This window comes from Eurosta solidaginis, chromosome 5 (genome assembly GCF_040869045.1).
Source record: "Eurosta solidaginis isolate ZX-2024a chromosome 5, ASM4086904v1, whole genome shotgun sequence".
NCBI lineage: Eukaryota > Metazoa > Arthropoda > Insecta > Diptera > Tephritidae > Eurosta > Eurosta solidaginis.
Window position 1 is genome coordinate 25,577,643 of NC_090323.1, and position 15,965 is coordinate 25,593,607.

The window sequence follows — 15,965 nt, forward strand, 5'->3', positions numbered from 1 at the left end:
GTGTCGGTATGTTCGGATTCTGATTCTGCAGAAGTCGCAGTGTATCCTCCGACTTCATCATGCATGGTATCCATACCTTAACTTTTGGTACCGTGGGGATTTGCGCTTTATCCACCACCTCAAACCGCGCGTTCGTGCCTTGCCTTTGGAGGTTTGTAACCACTTCCTCCAGCCACCGCAAGCTCGCGATGTTGTCGCACGCTATCATCTTCACACCATTATACAATCCCCCCGAATCAAAGGTTAGAAGGGGCTTACTTGGTTGTTCCCGCATCATCTTAAGCATTAAGCTAATAAGCTCCCTTTCCACAGGTCTCCACCTTTCAGTAGTAATTTGTCCGAAAGGACTGCTACGACCAACCAGCGCCACAGTCAGTGACTGCTTTGCCACATCTCTCATCTTCTCGGGAAAAGCAGGAGTCTTAGTGTTATCTCCTTTTGGCACCTCCGAGAAAGCCGGAGTTTTATCTTTAACTCCCTTTAGCGCCTCCTAGAAAGCCGGAGTCTTAGCGTTATCTCCCTCTGGCTTATCTCCTACTTCCGTAGTTTCCCTCTGACTCGCAGCTTACGAGGTAGTTGCTACCTCGCTATTGGAGCCCATCTGTCTTACAGCTTTGGGCCTACTTGTCTTGTCTATGCGCCTGCCCTGCCTCGCAGCTCTAGGACTGGGTACTTTCTGCCTCTTGAAAGCAGGCTTGTCGCCTTCCGCCGAACGTTGCCTCTTCATTCTGCCATTCGACGCTTCTTCCTCCTCGTACGGGTTGCAGAACCGAGGGTTTCTCGCAGCAAACCTTTTGAACTGCCTTCGACCTACTTCTACCGCTTCATGGACCCATTCCAAGCGCTCGATCTCCATTTCTGTTGGGTCGACCACTGCTCCCAAGCGTTGTACAATTCTTAGTGCTGCACGGTACTGTGAGAGAGCTCTTTTACTTCCTCTGCTCCGTACCCTTCTCCACTCTTCTACTCCGTTTTCATTTGTGTGCTTCTCCACGGAGTTCATTGAATCAGCACTACTCTCGCTCCCCGAGTCCGACGCATCGCTTAATTCGTATTTGTCGTCCTTGGATTGCGACTCAGTCCTCCTCTTTACATCGTCCTTATTACAGTCAGGTAATGAGTCGTTCATCTTGGTCGTACGACCACCTGCCCGACAAGGCGGGCTCAGCGGTCCAGTATTATATACGGGGAAAGAACCGTCCGCCACAGCAGCGCCCCTTACTGTAGTAAGGCCATTAATACTTCCCGAGGTGGCCCGGTATCGGGAAGGCTCCGTTCGAATACAGCCGAATTTATCCCCTGGCTGCAAATCGTCCAATAGGCACGGTCCGCATAACACCCTGGATTAGGGGGTTGCGAGTTCTTGGTCACCGACATCCCGCCGCCCTCGTATGAGGCGAAACGGCATAGATGTCAGTCCTAAACAGCTCCGCCTCATAGTCGGGCGCTATGGAGTTCGGCTAAGCCCACACACCAACGACAAGGTGCCTACCCTAGTGAGGGATATTTCTAGAAGTAACTAACTGACCGGGTTTATGACCGCCGCAATAATTAAATAACAATAGAAAGCAAAACAATAACAATCACACTCGTCTATATTGATAAAATAGAGCAAAGTAAAGAGCAATGATGAAGCAATCTTTAATAGCTTCTATCGATATGTTCTGCCTCCGTTTATTACTAGGGTCATCTTAAATTTTTGCGAATCATGTAGCTTGAAATGCTTTAAACAATTTGCAAATATATAGAAAAGGAAAGCTGGGAAAAAAAATTATTATTCTCGATTGCGAATTTTAATTCATCTTTGAATTGGGTGTATAGCATAATCACGATTTGCAAAATGCAGAAGACCGAGAAACATAGTAAGTACGCGTAGAACTTCCGACCTATTATTATACAGAACCGAAGAAATACCAGCAACGCATAATTCAAACACAGCCAAATTCAGATCTGCACAATCCCGACATGACAAAAACGAAAAAAAAGAAGTAAGGAAGGCTAAGTTCGGGTGTAACCGAACATTACATACTCAGCTGAGAGCTTTGGTGACAAAATTCTCTTTTTCATGGATACATACAAATGGTAATACTAACAAGTAAGGAAGCCTAAGTTCGGGTGTAACCGAACATTACATACTCAACTGAGAGCTTTGGAGACAAAATTGTCTTTTTAACGGATACATACGAATGGCAATACTAAAAAGTGGAGCAACTTGCCGTTGCTATATTTCTTCAGCTATCAATTCGTTTTATTTGAATATTTTTTTTTGAAATATGAAAATTTGATTAAATTTGAACGCATTTCTTTATCTTTTTTTTTTTTAAACACCCCTGAAATATTTTCAAAGTGCTCTTAATTATGAGTCCGATAATAGTCCGAAATTGTAGACCAAGAGTGACGTCCTTTGGAACAATTTTCCTTCATCATTTGTCAAATAAGGGAAAATCATCATATAGGAAAATGAACCTAGGGTAACCCTGGAATGTGTTTGTACGATATGGGTATCAACTGAAAGTTGTTAATGAGTATTTTAAAAAGGGTGCGGCCCTTAGTTCCATAGGCCCTTTCGAGATATCGCAATAAGGGTGGACCAGGAGTGACTCTAGAAAGTGTTTTTACGACATGGGTATCAAATTAAAGGTATTAATGAGGGTTTTAAAAGGGAGTAGCCCTTACTTGTATATGTGAAGGCGTTTTCGAGATATCGACCAAAATGTGGACCAGGGTGATCCAGAACATCATCCCCCGCAGATTTATTTATATAATTTATATTATAATTTATAATTTATTTATATATGTAATACCACGAACAGTATTCCTGCCATGATTCCAAGGGCTTTAGATTTCGCCCCGCAGAAGATTTGCATTTTCTTCAACTGAATATGGTAGGTGTCACACCCATTTTACAAAGCTTTTCCTAAAGTTATATTTTACGTCAAAAAACCAATCCAATCACCATGTTTCATCCCTTTTTTCGTATTTAGTATAGAATTGTGGCATTTGTTTCATTTTTCGAAATTTTCGATATCGAAAAAGTGGGCGTGGTCATCGTCGAATTTCGCCCGTTTTTAATACCAAGATAAAGTGAGTTCGGATAAGTACGTGAACTGAGTTTAGTAAAGATATATCGATTTTTGCTCAAGTTATCGTGTTAACGGCCGAGCGGAAGGACAGACGGTCGACTGAGTATAAAAACTGGGCGTGGCTTCAAACCGATTTTGCCCATTTTCACAGAAAATCGTTATCGTAATAGAAGGATTGGTGAATTTTTGTTCGACTTATGGTACTAAAAGTATTCTACACAAATTAAATGAAAAAGGACGGATCCACACCCATTTTGAAATTTTCTTATATTTTTGTATTTTGTTGCACCATATGATTACTGGAGTTGAATGTTGACATAATTTATTTACTTAAAATAAATATAGTAATAGGATTAACGCTCTTGCAAAATTTCATCATGATATCTTCAACGACTCCCAAATTACAGCTTGCAAAACTTTTAAATTACCTTCTTTTAAAAGTAGGTGGTGCCCCGCCCATTGTCCAAAATCTTACTAATTTTCTATTCTGCGTCATAAGGTCAACCCACCTACAAAGTTTCATCGCTTTATCCATCTTTGGTAATGAATTATCGCATTTTTTCCGTTTTTCGAAATTTTCGATATCGAAAAAGTGGGCGTGGTTATAGTCCAATTTCATTCATTTTAAATAGCGATCTGTGATGAGTGCCCAGGAAATGTCGTACCAAATTTCATTAAGATACCTCAAACTTTACTCAAGTTATCGTGTTTACGGACGGACGGACGGACATGGCTAAATGAATTTCTTTTTTCGCCCATATCATTTTTCGTCTATATCTATCTCGATTAGTTTATACCATTACGGGGTACCGTTATGCGAACAAAATTAATATACTCTGTGAGCTCTGCTCAGCTGAGTATAAAAAAACCCTCGACAATAATCACATTTTTTGATTTAGAATCAGTCAATTACACGCAAACTTATCAGTATTAACTAAAATTTATTATTTTATTATATTATTTATTATTTGGTACAAAAGAGTTGCGTATATTTACACATAAGACCGTGCTAAAAATCGAGACCAAATATAAACATTATTAAACAAAGTTACCTCTTAATTTTTAAATGACTTTTTAAAATGGCATTTCCATTCAAATTTCTTATGAAAAAGCTTTATAAACATCTTTAATTTTTCATGAATGAGGGGTAAAATTTAACCCAATTTTCACCGCCGTTTTATAAGCATCCAATCTCTGACAACTTTTCGAAATTATCCTTTTTCAAAATTTGCTCAGCTAACGTCACACCTCGTCCCACCTCAGAATTTTATTCAACCAAACTTAAAGTTTATTGCAAAAACGTCCCATTTGAGCACAAATTCAATATCTCGAGATGTAAAGTGATGTGACACACTTTTATGGAGAATAAAAAGATGATAAAAAAATTTTAAGGACTACTTTTACATAAATGGACCTAAAAATAAACGGAAATTTTCCCTTTAATACAGACACAGTCTTGTTGAATTTTGACTAAAAAGCTTTTGCAATAGCTCTTGTAAAAGAATTTTGGGATTTAAGACTATAAAGGTGGAGCGCAATCTTTCAATTTAAGCAAACCATGTACTTGAGATTAATTAATTGATTATTGAAAATTTAAACACGCGCTCTACCTTTATAATTTTAAATCCCAAAATTTTTTACAAAAGCTATTGTTAAAGTTTTTAGTCAAAATTCAACAATACTATGTCTGTATAAAGGAAAGGTAGTCCTTAAAATTTTTGTATCATCTTTTTATATTTAATTTTTTAGTACTGCCTACAAAAGGCAATTGCAACTTTGATTAGTAATTTAAGTAATTACTAAGTGAAAATTCTTATCTTTATTTGTTTGTTCAAAATAGCAAGATTTAAGAGAATTAGTGGAATTTTCGCTGACAACACTTGCGAAAACAACAGAATTCAACCTCGCATCATAACAAGAGAATTCCACCTCGTTTGTCAGCTACTTAATTTGCACAGCTGAAAATCATGGTGAAATTTGCATACGCCTGAAAGTCTAAAAGAATCGTGGTGAAAGTCGCGTATGCCTAAAAGTATGCAAGGACGTGCACTGAGTGGGCCTTCAACGAGGTGGAATTCTACAACGCCTGCAACGCTCAGGAGGGTAGCCGTGAAGGTATGGTCTAATCTTCTAAATAGTTCGACTTGTGCGTTACGTAGCTCAAATTTTTTGATCAAACATTGCACTGTCACCGAATTTTAAACTATATTTCAGGTTTCAAGTCTCTAGATATGCAGGCAGTTAGTTAAAAATTGATTTGCAAGATTCCCAATTTAAAACCAGTTTTCTCAATATCTCGATCCATGCGCCACCTAGCGGAATTTTTTTGATAAAATATTGCATTGTCAACGGGTTCTGACTTACGGCCCAAGTTTCATGTCTCTAGCTAATCGGGAAATTACTCGAAAATCGATCGCAAGATTCCCCCCGTTTTAAAGGATTTGCAGTTATCTTGACTAGCGCGCCACATAGCGGAACTTTGTTTTCTATAAGTTGTATTGTCACCAGGCTTCTAACTAAGCGCCAAGTTTCAAGTCTCTAGGTAACCGCGAAATTTGTTAAAAATAGATTGAAAGATTCCCAAATTAAAATTTGTTTTCTTACTATCTCGATCCGCGTGCCACCTAGCGATTTTGTTTTGCCCAAATGTTGCATTGTCACCGGGTTCTGATCCACGGCCCAAGTTTCAACTCTCTAGCTCGCCGGCAAGTTACTCAAAAATCGATCAAAGATTCCCCTCGTTTTTCAGGATTTGTAGTTATCTCAATTAGCGCGCCACCTAGAGGAATTTTGTTTTCTGTAAATTGTATTTTCACCGGGTCTCGAACTATGTGCTAAGTTACAAGTCTCTAGGTAACCGGGAAGTTAGTTAAAATGGATTGAAAGATTCCCAAATTAAAATTAATTTTCCTAATATCTCGATCTATGCGCCGCCTAGCGGAATTGTTTTGATCAAGTGTTGCATTGTCAACGGGTTCTGACCCACGGCCCAAGTTTCATGTCTCTAGCTCACCGGTAAGTTACTCAAAAATCGATCGCAATATTCCCCTCGTTTTTTCAGGGATTTGTTGTTATCTCAATTAGCACGCCACCTAGCGGCATTTTGTTTTCCATGAATTGTAGTACCATCGACTCGCAAACTATATGCTAGGTTTCAAGTCTCTGGATCACCGAGAAGTTAGTTAAAAGTCGATCACAAAATTTCCATTTTAAAATAAATTTTCTGTATATCTCGATCCGTGCACCACCTAGCGGATTTTTTCATCACTTGCATTGTAATGTCTCCCAGATCTGAACAATGTTCTAAGTATTAAGTGTCTAGCTGAACGGGAAGGTACCGAAAAAGACTTTTTCGTGGGTCAAAAATTCGTATGGAAATGAGGGGACAAACATGAAAGGGGCTTAATATAAAATCAGTAAAAATCTGAGAAAGGTCGTTTTCGATTTGGCAGTGGAGGTGTTGTTGTTGTTTTAACTATAAAGTCACTCCGCGAAGGTTTTTGAGAGTGTCAACGATGTTGATGGTCCTTTGCCGGATGTAGATCCGAAATGTTCCGGTAACAAAAGTACTAGCCGATCATCTCGGGAACGTGGCAACATTTTGAAATTTCGAGAATTTTATTAAAAAAAAAATGTAAGGCGCGATAACCTCCGAGGAGATTTTAGGCCGAGCTTCTCGACCATTTTATTGCGGTTATTGTTTTATCGGGATATATTCTGGCAGTGTTAAGTCCGGGGTTTGGCTTTTTGAAACATGTAATATCGAATTTCGGAGAATCGTTTTAACTACACACAATCTAAACCTCAACAATACAGCAAAACAATCTGCAATTTTTTTTAAATCTCTATTTTCAAATACAATATCAGCATGTTCTTAACGATTTTTCGGCGCTAATATTTTTAGCTCACCGAAAAATTACTTAAAATAAATTTGCAAAATTCCCCAATGTATTACGAACTTTTCTTAGACCATGTTTACACGTGCTTTAATCTACAATAAATGGTCAATAGATAATCTTCGCGTTTACGTATGTTCCATCCATGGGTACTATATTATTTTCTGTCAAATATTTACCTTTTTTTTATTTTGTGCTTTCAATTAGAGATTATACTCTAGAGGTGGAAATTTTACTATGAAAAAAAAAAACAATCCGTAACTCTAAAATTTGTTCACAATTACCGATTATCGAGTCGAAAAATTTATGATTTACTGAATAATTTGGGAAAAATTTAAACAGGAAGACATCAATACGACAGCCTTTTCGGTTATACCTTGTAAATCTCTTCAAAGCCTTTTCTCCCGGGAGTGGGATTTGAACCCGCACTCCTATGATGGTTGAAATTGTACAAACGGATTCAGCCACGTCAATTTACTTTGGAAATCTAGTTATATAATTAAACTTCTAATTTCTTATATATAAACTAGGTCTTAGCATGAATATATAAGTAAGAAAAATAATCCCGTAATGATCCCAAAACATTGTCGAAATTATTCCGCAAACGACCTAGAAACTAACCAGAAAGCAAAAGTTTTCAAAAAATATAATCACAAGACAGTTAAACAGCTCAGAAATAGTATTAAAACGATCCTGAAAGCGATTTCAAAGTTAACTTGAAAGGGTCTTAAACTATATTGAAATAATTCCAACAACAAACACATGAAAATTCTTAAACGGTCTTCAGTTAATCACAAAACCACTTAAAATAAATTACATTATTCTCTAATCTGTTACGAGCTTCCTAATAACCGGTCCCTAATTGCTCTCGAAAAATGTATAAAAGTAGTTTTTTAAGTTATTCATAAACTTTCCCAAAACATATCTAAAAGAATTCCGTAAACGATGGCGAAAGAATCACAAAACAGTCTCCAAAAGCTATATCGATATGTTACACAAATTTCAAAAATAATCACAACAACATCTATAAGTATCTATGAATTTAAACTGAAATATTTTTCAAAACAATTCTGAAAGTAAGCCAATATTATACTGTATTGATTCCTAAAACAATTACAGTTGTATTCTTAAATAGTCCACAAACTATTCCAAAATAATCCTTTCCCAACATTTTTCCGGAAATAATAATAAAATATGGGCTTATATGTAGAAATTATACCTAAAGAAAAAATTTTAATAAGACGTGAACTTTGAAAAAGCATTTAGATGGCAAACTTGTGAAACTTGTCTTGTTTTTGAGATGGTAGTGGGTGGAAAAATATTAAGTATATATACGTTAAAGGTGATATTTCTCCTCCTTGTTTTTTTTAATTTCGTCGTTTTTTTTATGTTCTGATTTGATTTCTTTCGAAAGAGTATAATTCTAAAAAAAAAGCAATAATGTTTGCGAATTGATTATGTGTGTATGACTCAACTCGCCTATATCGTGAGTACAATTATCTACAAAACAACTTCAAGCTCTGAACAATATTATTTTCTCTAAAAATACTAATTTTCTTATTACCAACATCGGTTCTCTATATGACACAAAACATACAATATAAAAATGTATCAATACCTCGACACTTGCCCCACCTCAGCGTGTTAGGGGGTTCGAATATACCAGATTCAAGGGGCTGCGTAGTGCAACTTTTCAGATTGCCAGCGCAATATATAGCTTATCCAAACCCAATTATCAACCTCACCTATCCGCGGCGAATCCTGCTTCACTAACAGATGACGCTCTGGTGACCCCAAGCTCCTCATGGGGGTGGGTAGGGAGGGATGTCCTGAAAGTTTAACGTGGCCATATACATCGTTCCCGAGATGGTCGGGCTAGCACCGGAGCGTACCGAATCTGTATCCGGCAAAGGACCATCACATTTATAACACTCCTCAAAGCCTTCGGGGAGCAACCTTATCACTACAACAACAACAACAACCTGCCCCACCTACTGTTCATATAGGTATCCTCTGCCTAACTCAGGTCACGTGCAGGACACACACCAGTTAGTATAACTGAAAACTCCGATAAGACTCAAATCGAAGTTAAGTTGCATATAAGGCTGACCGTAGAATGGATGGGAGAAGCGATGCCATAATATTAAGACGGGAAACTGTTAAAAAAAAATTCAAAAGCAGCCACAGTATTACTTAAAACTCTTAAATTAAATCCATGAAAATAAATATCGCTTTATGACTATTAAAGCTCCACGGGCAACGTGTCTTCAGCCTTGAATAATTAAAAAATATAACAGATTTAATTTTTAAACCAATTTTTTTTTTTATTGTATTTATTCCTTCGTCAATCAAACTGGCTTGATTCACCCACAACAACAACAAAAAAATGACTCTCATAATATTTCAATTTCCTTGCATTATAAACTTCCGGCCTGTCATCTTTGTATTCCACTGCCTTTAATGTGGCAAAGTAGACATTTATTATTTCTATAAGATATTCTATCAATTATTATGTCAGTCATTATTATAACTTAATTAAGCTGCTAATAAAAAATGAAGCGCCACTTACTAATTTTTATGCCTTTTATTATTTTACGCCTCCCGCTTTAAGCGCAATTATGGAGAGCGAAGAAGAGGACGGAAGTCAGTAAGTTGGCAATTAAAAAGAGTTTAAGGAATAGAAATTTGTTATGTAACTTATAGTGTTCTGAGTATTGGTAAGGTGTTTTAAATTCTCTCTTTCTATAAATTAATCGAACTTCAATAAAACGGCATAATTTTATTTGCTGCTTATAATTTTACTTTCTTATATCATTGATAAACACTACAGATATTGAACGGTAGCAGTCGTCTATATTTTACGTCGGTTAAGAGTCATAGTCGTGCTTCAAGCATTACTCAACTACAGGTATTACCGTAAAATCTACTTATTCTGTCGATTCTGCATTCCAGTTAGGTGACTCCTAAGGAGGGGTAGGAGAAAGAAAGGAAAAGAAAGGAAAATAGAGGAAAGGGAAGGGAAGGCAAGGAAAGGAAAGAAAAGAGAGGAAAGGAAAGGCAAGGAAGGGAAAGGAAAGGAGAGAAAAGAGAAGAAAAGAAAGGAAAAAAAGAAAAGAAAAGAAACGAAAAGAAAAGAAAAGAAAAGAAAAGAAAAGAAAAGAAAAGAAAAGAAAGGAAAAGAGAAGAAAAGAGGAAAGGATAGGCAAAGAAAGGACACCTAAGCAAAGAAAAGGAAAAGTGGAGAGGGGAAACTAAAAAAAAAAGAAATAGTTGGAGAAGAAACTAAATATAAGAAGTCAAAGGCGAGGCCAATATCGAAGCAGGAACCCAAACCAGCGAGTGTTATCAATTTACTATGGAAATATTAATGGTGTGTTATCGATGAATTTTTGGTTTTTAAATATGATGCGGGGTGTCATCCATTTCTTTTCGATGAATGTTTTCGACGAGTCATTGAATTTTAATCGACGAACTAGACGTTTACGAGAAGTAATCGATTTAGAATCGGAAAAATTGTCGACTATTTAAAAAAAATTTCTCGATGTAATACGCAAAATTAATCGATTTTTTATTAACGACTTATAGGTTTGTTAACGGTGTTTTATCGCGTTGCCGGTGAAAAATTAACTATTCAATATAAAAAAATTCCATTTATTTATTGAAAAGTTGATTACTTGTTATCGACTTGCTGACGTGACATGGCCAATTTTTTATCGACGTGTTATCGATAAGTGGTTTTCGATGAGTCATCAACTTTTAATTGACGAATTAGTCGTTTACTATCGAGAAGTAATCGATTTATAATCGAAAAATTGTCGATTATTTATCGAAATTTTTTTCATGTAATATGAAAAGTTATCGTTTTTTTATTAACGGCTTATAGATTTGTTAACGGCGTTTTATCGCTATGCTGTCGAAAAATTAACGATTCAATATAAAAAAAATTGCATTTATTTATTAAAAAGAAGTTTATTTGTTATCGAGAAGATACCGATTTGCTGTTGTAATATTACCAATTTTTTATCGGCGTGTTATCGATAAGTGATATTATAAGCTATATATAAGTGGATTTGTTCCCAAAAAGTTACACATATGTAAACCACAAATTGTCGACTTGTTATTAGAGTGCTTTCAGTTAGTTATCGGCGTGTTATCGATTTGTTATTGACGACTTTTTGCTTTTTTGTGAAACAGATATTGATAAGACTTCAATACAAATTCGATGACGCATCTGGAAACTGCCTATAACAAGTCGACCAGAGACCATTAAGACACCGATAACTCGGCAATAATGAGTCAATAACTAACTTATAAATTGTCGGTATCAGTTGCTACCGATAAAAAGTCGATGAAGCACTTTTCCAACAGGCCGAAATTATTTGTGTTCGGTAAAGTTACCTCTGTTGTTAACACCTGATACAATTGGTTTCAAATTAATAACTATTTTTATAACGAAATGCTACAGATAATTATCATCAAGCAGCATGTTTTCTATGACTTATTGTTTATTTATTTATAGTACCTACTTAAATGAGTTATTTGCTTTAAAAATACCTTTCTGTACTAACTTAAAGCCAATACACTACAATTTGCTTCTCATTTCGTTTAATTTCAGGTGAGTGTTTACCTAAAAAAAATCGCATCTTGGAATATTGCATACATACATAGATCCGAACAAATCTACATGCATACAAAACAGATAACCAGCAAGTATTTAAATGATAAATAAATGTTAAGCTTAAAGCTTACCCCAACTAAACTCACATAAATTTGTTTCTGGCTTAAGTGTGGCGTTTAAATGCTCGATAAGCCACTAAGTAGTGTACTTCAGACGCTACCAACACTGACACGTTAGTATACAGAGAAAAGAAAATAAAAACCAAACAGTTAAGAAAAGCAAATAAAGAAACAGATCTTAGGCAATAAATGAAGGTAGTCAACACTGAAAAATAGGCTTTAGTTGTGAGTGCTTTAAGGTACATACGAGGATATACACTTAGGCCTATTTAAATTTGTGTTTACATATGCAAATAATTTGCTATGTTTTTAAACGGTTTTATTTAGCTTGACTTGACAGGCAGGCCGCACGGCCGATTGCTCGACCGTTGTGAACGAATTTTGTAATTTAAATTTAAGTAACTTCCCGATAAGCTACAAGCTTGAAACTTGGAATATAGTTCAGAACCCGATGACAATAAAATAATAAGAAAAAAATCGCCGCTAGGTAAGGCAAGGATCGAGGAATTCGCAAAAATCGTATTTGTGGTCCGATTTGGGTCATGCTTGGAACACATAATACATACAAGAATAGAAAGCGACCTATCAAAAAAAATCGCCGCTAGGTGGCGCAAGGATCGAGATATTCACAAAATCGTATTTGTGGTCCGATTTGATTTGGTCCATATTTGGAACACATAATACATACATGAATAGAAAGCGACCTATGATGCCCGATTTGGCTCATATTTGGAACAAATATTGCATACCGTCCGGTAGAAGTGACATCAAAATATTTTGGAGTTGGAGGAGGGACAAGCATACGTGCCGCAGAGTCCAGTAAAGTCTTTGGAAGCATTACGTATTGAGGGCATAGACTGTAACAAATTGTCAGGTAAGAGTCCTTGTAATAATGAGTCAGTAAATGAACTAAATAGAATGAGAAATAATAGGCAATTAAATAAAGACTAAAATCATGAAAATAAAATAATAAAAACAAATTTTTTAAGTTAAACGGTTTTATTGAAAACAATACTTACATGAAGTAATAATAATACGAAAAGCTAGAAAATAATTAGGTAGGTCCTAGGTACTAGTCATCACACTCCCTATCAATCTAGGGCGTTGAACAGACAATTAAATAAAGGCGTTGGACGCGTCATATTTCTATTGATAGTCATATACCAAACCAACTGAACCCTAATCAGGTTATGCTACGCTTCACATTTTTAGAAATTTCACGCGCCCAACGCTTTTATTTAATTGTCTGTTCAACGCCCTAGATTGATAGGGAGTGTGATGACTAGTACCTAGGACCTACCTAATTATTTTCTAGCTTTTCTTATTATTATTACTTCTAGTAAGTATTGTTTTCAATAAAACCGTTTAACTTAAAAATTTTTTTTTAATTATTTTATTTTTATTCAGAAAAGCTAGACATGGTGTGTATTTGCTTATTGACGCCGATCAAGCAATAATAAGGTAAATAATTTTTGTAAATTTACATAGTTTGCTTTTATCTATGTATTACTAAGCGTTTTTTTTTCAATGTATTGCATGGACTAAAATTCACTTTTTTCTGTGTCTTATATCATTAACAATATCATTCGAATAATGATAATCTGAGTCAAATATTTGTTTGTGCCACATTCCAAGCATTTTATCATAGTAGCATTTGTTTTTTTTTTTTTTTTATGTGTTAACTTAATTTTTGTCTTCATCTAAATTGTCTTTTATTTGTTTAAGTGTACTCAGCTGCCATTTTCTGGTATTAAATGACAACGAAATTTAATAGGAATTATTTCAAGAACATCAAATAAAACGAGTAGCTTACAGACAGAAATAATTCAACACACACTTTAGCACTTAGCCTGCAAAAAATGCGATAAGTCTTGGATAATTCTACAAGGAGTATATGACTATAGCCACTTTTGATCTCTACGGGCACTGTTGTACAAGTCTCTTTCTGTCCTCACGGGATTTTATAATTATTTAAACTTTAACATTGGTGTTGTAAAAAATGGAAATAAGGCACGTTCTACGATAATGGAACATGTGGTCCTAGTATTTTAAGTTCGGTATAGGGCTACGCATTTTTCTTAAATAATTCGATTCAATTACATTTAATCTTTTTTATTTTACTTATCTAGTTGATGTCCTTTTCTTTTTTTGGTTCCTTGAAATTGGCTACAAAAATTTCAAACTGATTAATCTCAAATGTAGCCAAAAGGGACTTGAGTGGGTCAGTTATCCACCAACGTAGACAAAACAGATCAACGAGTGTAAGGTTTTACGTGCCGACGTCGGCTTAACCTTACGGATGCACCATAGTACACAAGTCAAAACAGCAGCCCGCAAGGCTCGCTTACCTTGTACTCAATCGATGATGTGAGTGGGCTCACCATCGCTTTGATGGGGTTGGAGGCCTATCTAACACTTCTTCCATTATAAGGGTTATGGCACCCGGTTGCAATGCAACTCCACATTAGAGCTAAGCAACCCCTACCGCGTTCGTGTATCAACCACAGCCACCACGATGCTACCGAAAGGCCTACCGCAAATGAGAAGAAATGGAGCAAGCTCCGCAGGCTATCCACTCCCCGTGGTACCACTCTAGTGTCTTGGTTTGACTTTCGCAACCGAAGCTGCTACCAGTTGAGTACCAACCTACTCCTGACCGGTCGCCAAGGGACGAGGTGGGGTTAGAACCCCCCGCACATTAGCGATCACACAAAATATTACACGATCACCAATGGTGACCCGCAGTCTCCTACGTCTAAACACCTCAAAAGCATACCTATTGAGCAAGTCAATAGTCGGACTAGTGGAAAGCGCCCCTGTCGGAAATCACCACCTTTAGGGACTAGTCGCATAATTTTTTGCGGGGTGTTAAACTGATTCTATCAAATAGGTCTGTTAAATGCGCCGAAAAGTATTCCACACTATGCGTTAAGGTGGAATAAAGGGGTCTATGAAAAAAAAGCTTTTGCTCAGACTTACATTTTCTGAGTAAAACTAGAGTGTCTTATTTTGAGTAGCGAAAAAAAATTGAAACTCGATTCTAAACAAACGTCGCTTTTCATATTTATAGGGTTCTGAAACCTAAAAAAGTATGTTCTGAGTAGACGAAAAAAGACTAAAGACTAAATTTTTACAAAAGTCCGAGGATAGATCGTTGGTTGAAGATTATCTTCGTATAAAAATATGAGTTATTTCGTTATGACTTTTTGAAGAGAAGAATGTTGCATAGGTCTGGATAGATAGGAATTTCTAGCTTTTAGACCAATCTGGCTGCAGGACTCACAAAACTAGACGAAGGAGAATTTTTTATGCCGAACGTGTTTTGGAAAGTTCTTTAACTTGTCGGTTATATCGATGACAGTGAATTGGAAAAAATAAAAAAGATATTATACCATTCCTGGCCAAGTGTAACTCTGTTCAAGTCAAATGAATCTTTCTTCTATTCAAACACAGCTTTCTTCCACTCAAAGGAAATTTTTTAAACCACATGAAGCTTTTTTCAAATGAAATAAAACTTTTTTAAGACAAATTAAGCTTTTTTTAAATAAATTCAACTTTTTTCAAATCAATTTAAACTTTTTCTAAATCAATTAAAACTTTTGCCAACTCACTGAAACTTTTTAAATTCATATGAAACTTTTGTCCTATCAATTGAAATTTTTTTTAAATCAAATGAAATTTTTTTCATTTCAAATGAAACTACTTTTTGGCTTCTGAGATTTAGAGGATTTGAACCTGGCTTTAACATTCAAAAGCTTTTGTACATTTAGGATGCCGTGCAAAATATGCCAGTTGACATACTTTCTCTTTTAAAAGCTTATTAAAGGCACTGACATTAATCCTCAGTATGTAATCCTCACGCCGAAAGAAAAATAAATAAAATGAAAATTTTCGCTTGTGGTTTTTTTTTCTCGATTTATTATCAACCGTCACTAATTTTCAGTTGTCGTATTTTCGATAAACACAACAAGTTGGATTTTAGTGATAATTGTGCTTCACGCATGAATTCTATGCTCAAATATTTTCCATGTAAACCAGTGGTCGGCGCGCCATACCTCAATTGAGCCAGACTTGCTTCCAGCGTTGACAGATTGACGACGCCGTCGTCATTTTGACGATTTTCAGTTAGAATGACGCTTGGACGATTTTGTAATGAAAAATGACGATTTAAGCCTGCCTTCTATGTAAGATTTATTTTAAATATTCAAACACCAAAAAGTTACATATATTTAAAACTGAGATACAGGCT

General features: G+C 36.0%; 1 long non-coding RNA gene across 2 annotated transcripts in view; it reads left to right on the forward strand.

Annotated features, from left to right (window-relative positions):
* The window catches only part of LOC137254059 (uncharacterized), a 323,781-nt gene that overhangs the window by 47,501 nt on the left and 260,315 nt on the right, over positions 1–15,965 (forward strand). Inside the window, exon 3 of one of the 2 annotated variants that reach the window (XR_010953959.1) lies at positions 11,595–13,137. The exons of the other annotated variant lie outside the window; for it this stretch is intronic. This is a non-coding gene — a long non-coding RNA (uncharacterized lncRNA). Of the gene's footprint in view, positions 1–11,594; positions 13,138–15,965 lie in introns of those variants that run through there. 2 annotated transcript variants of the gene reach the window in all.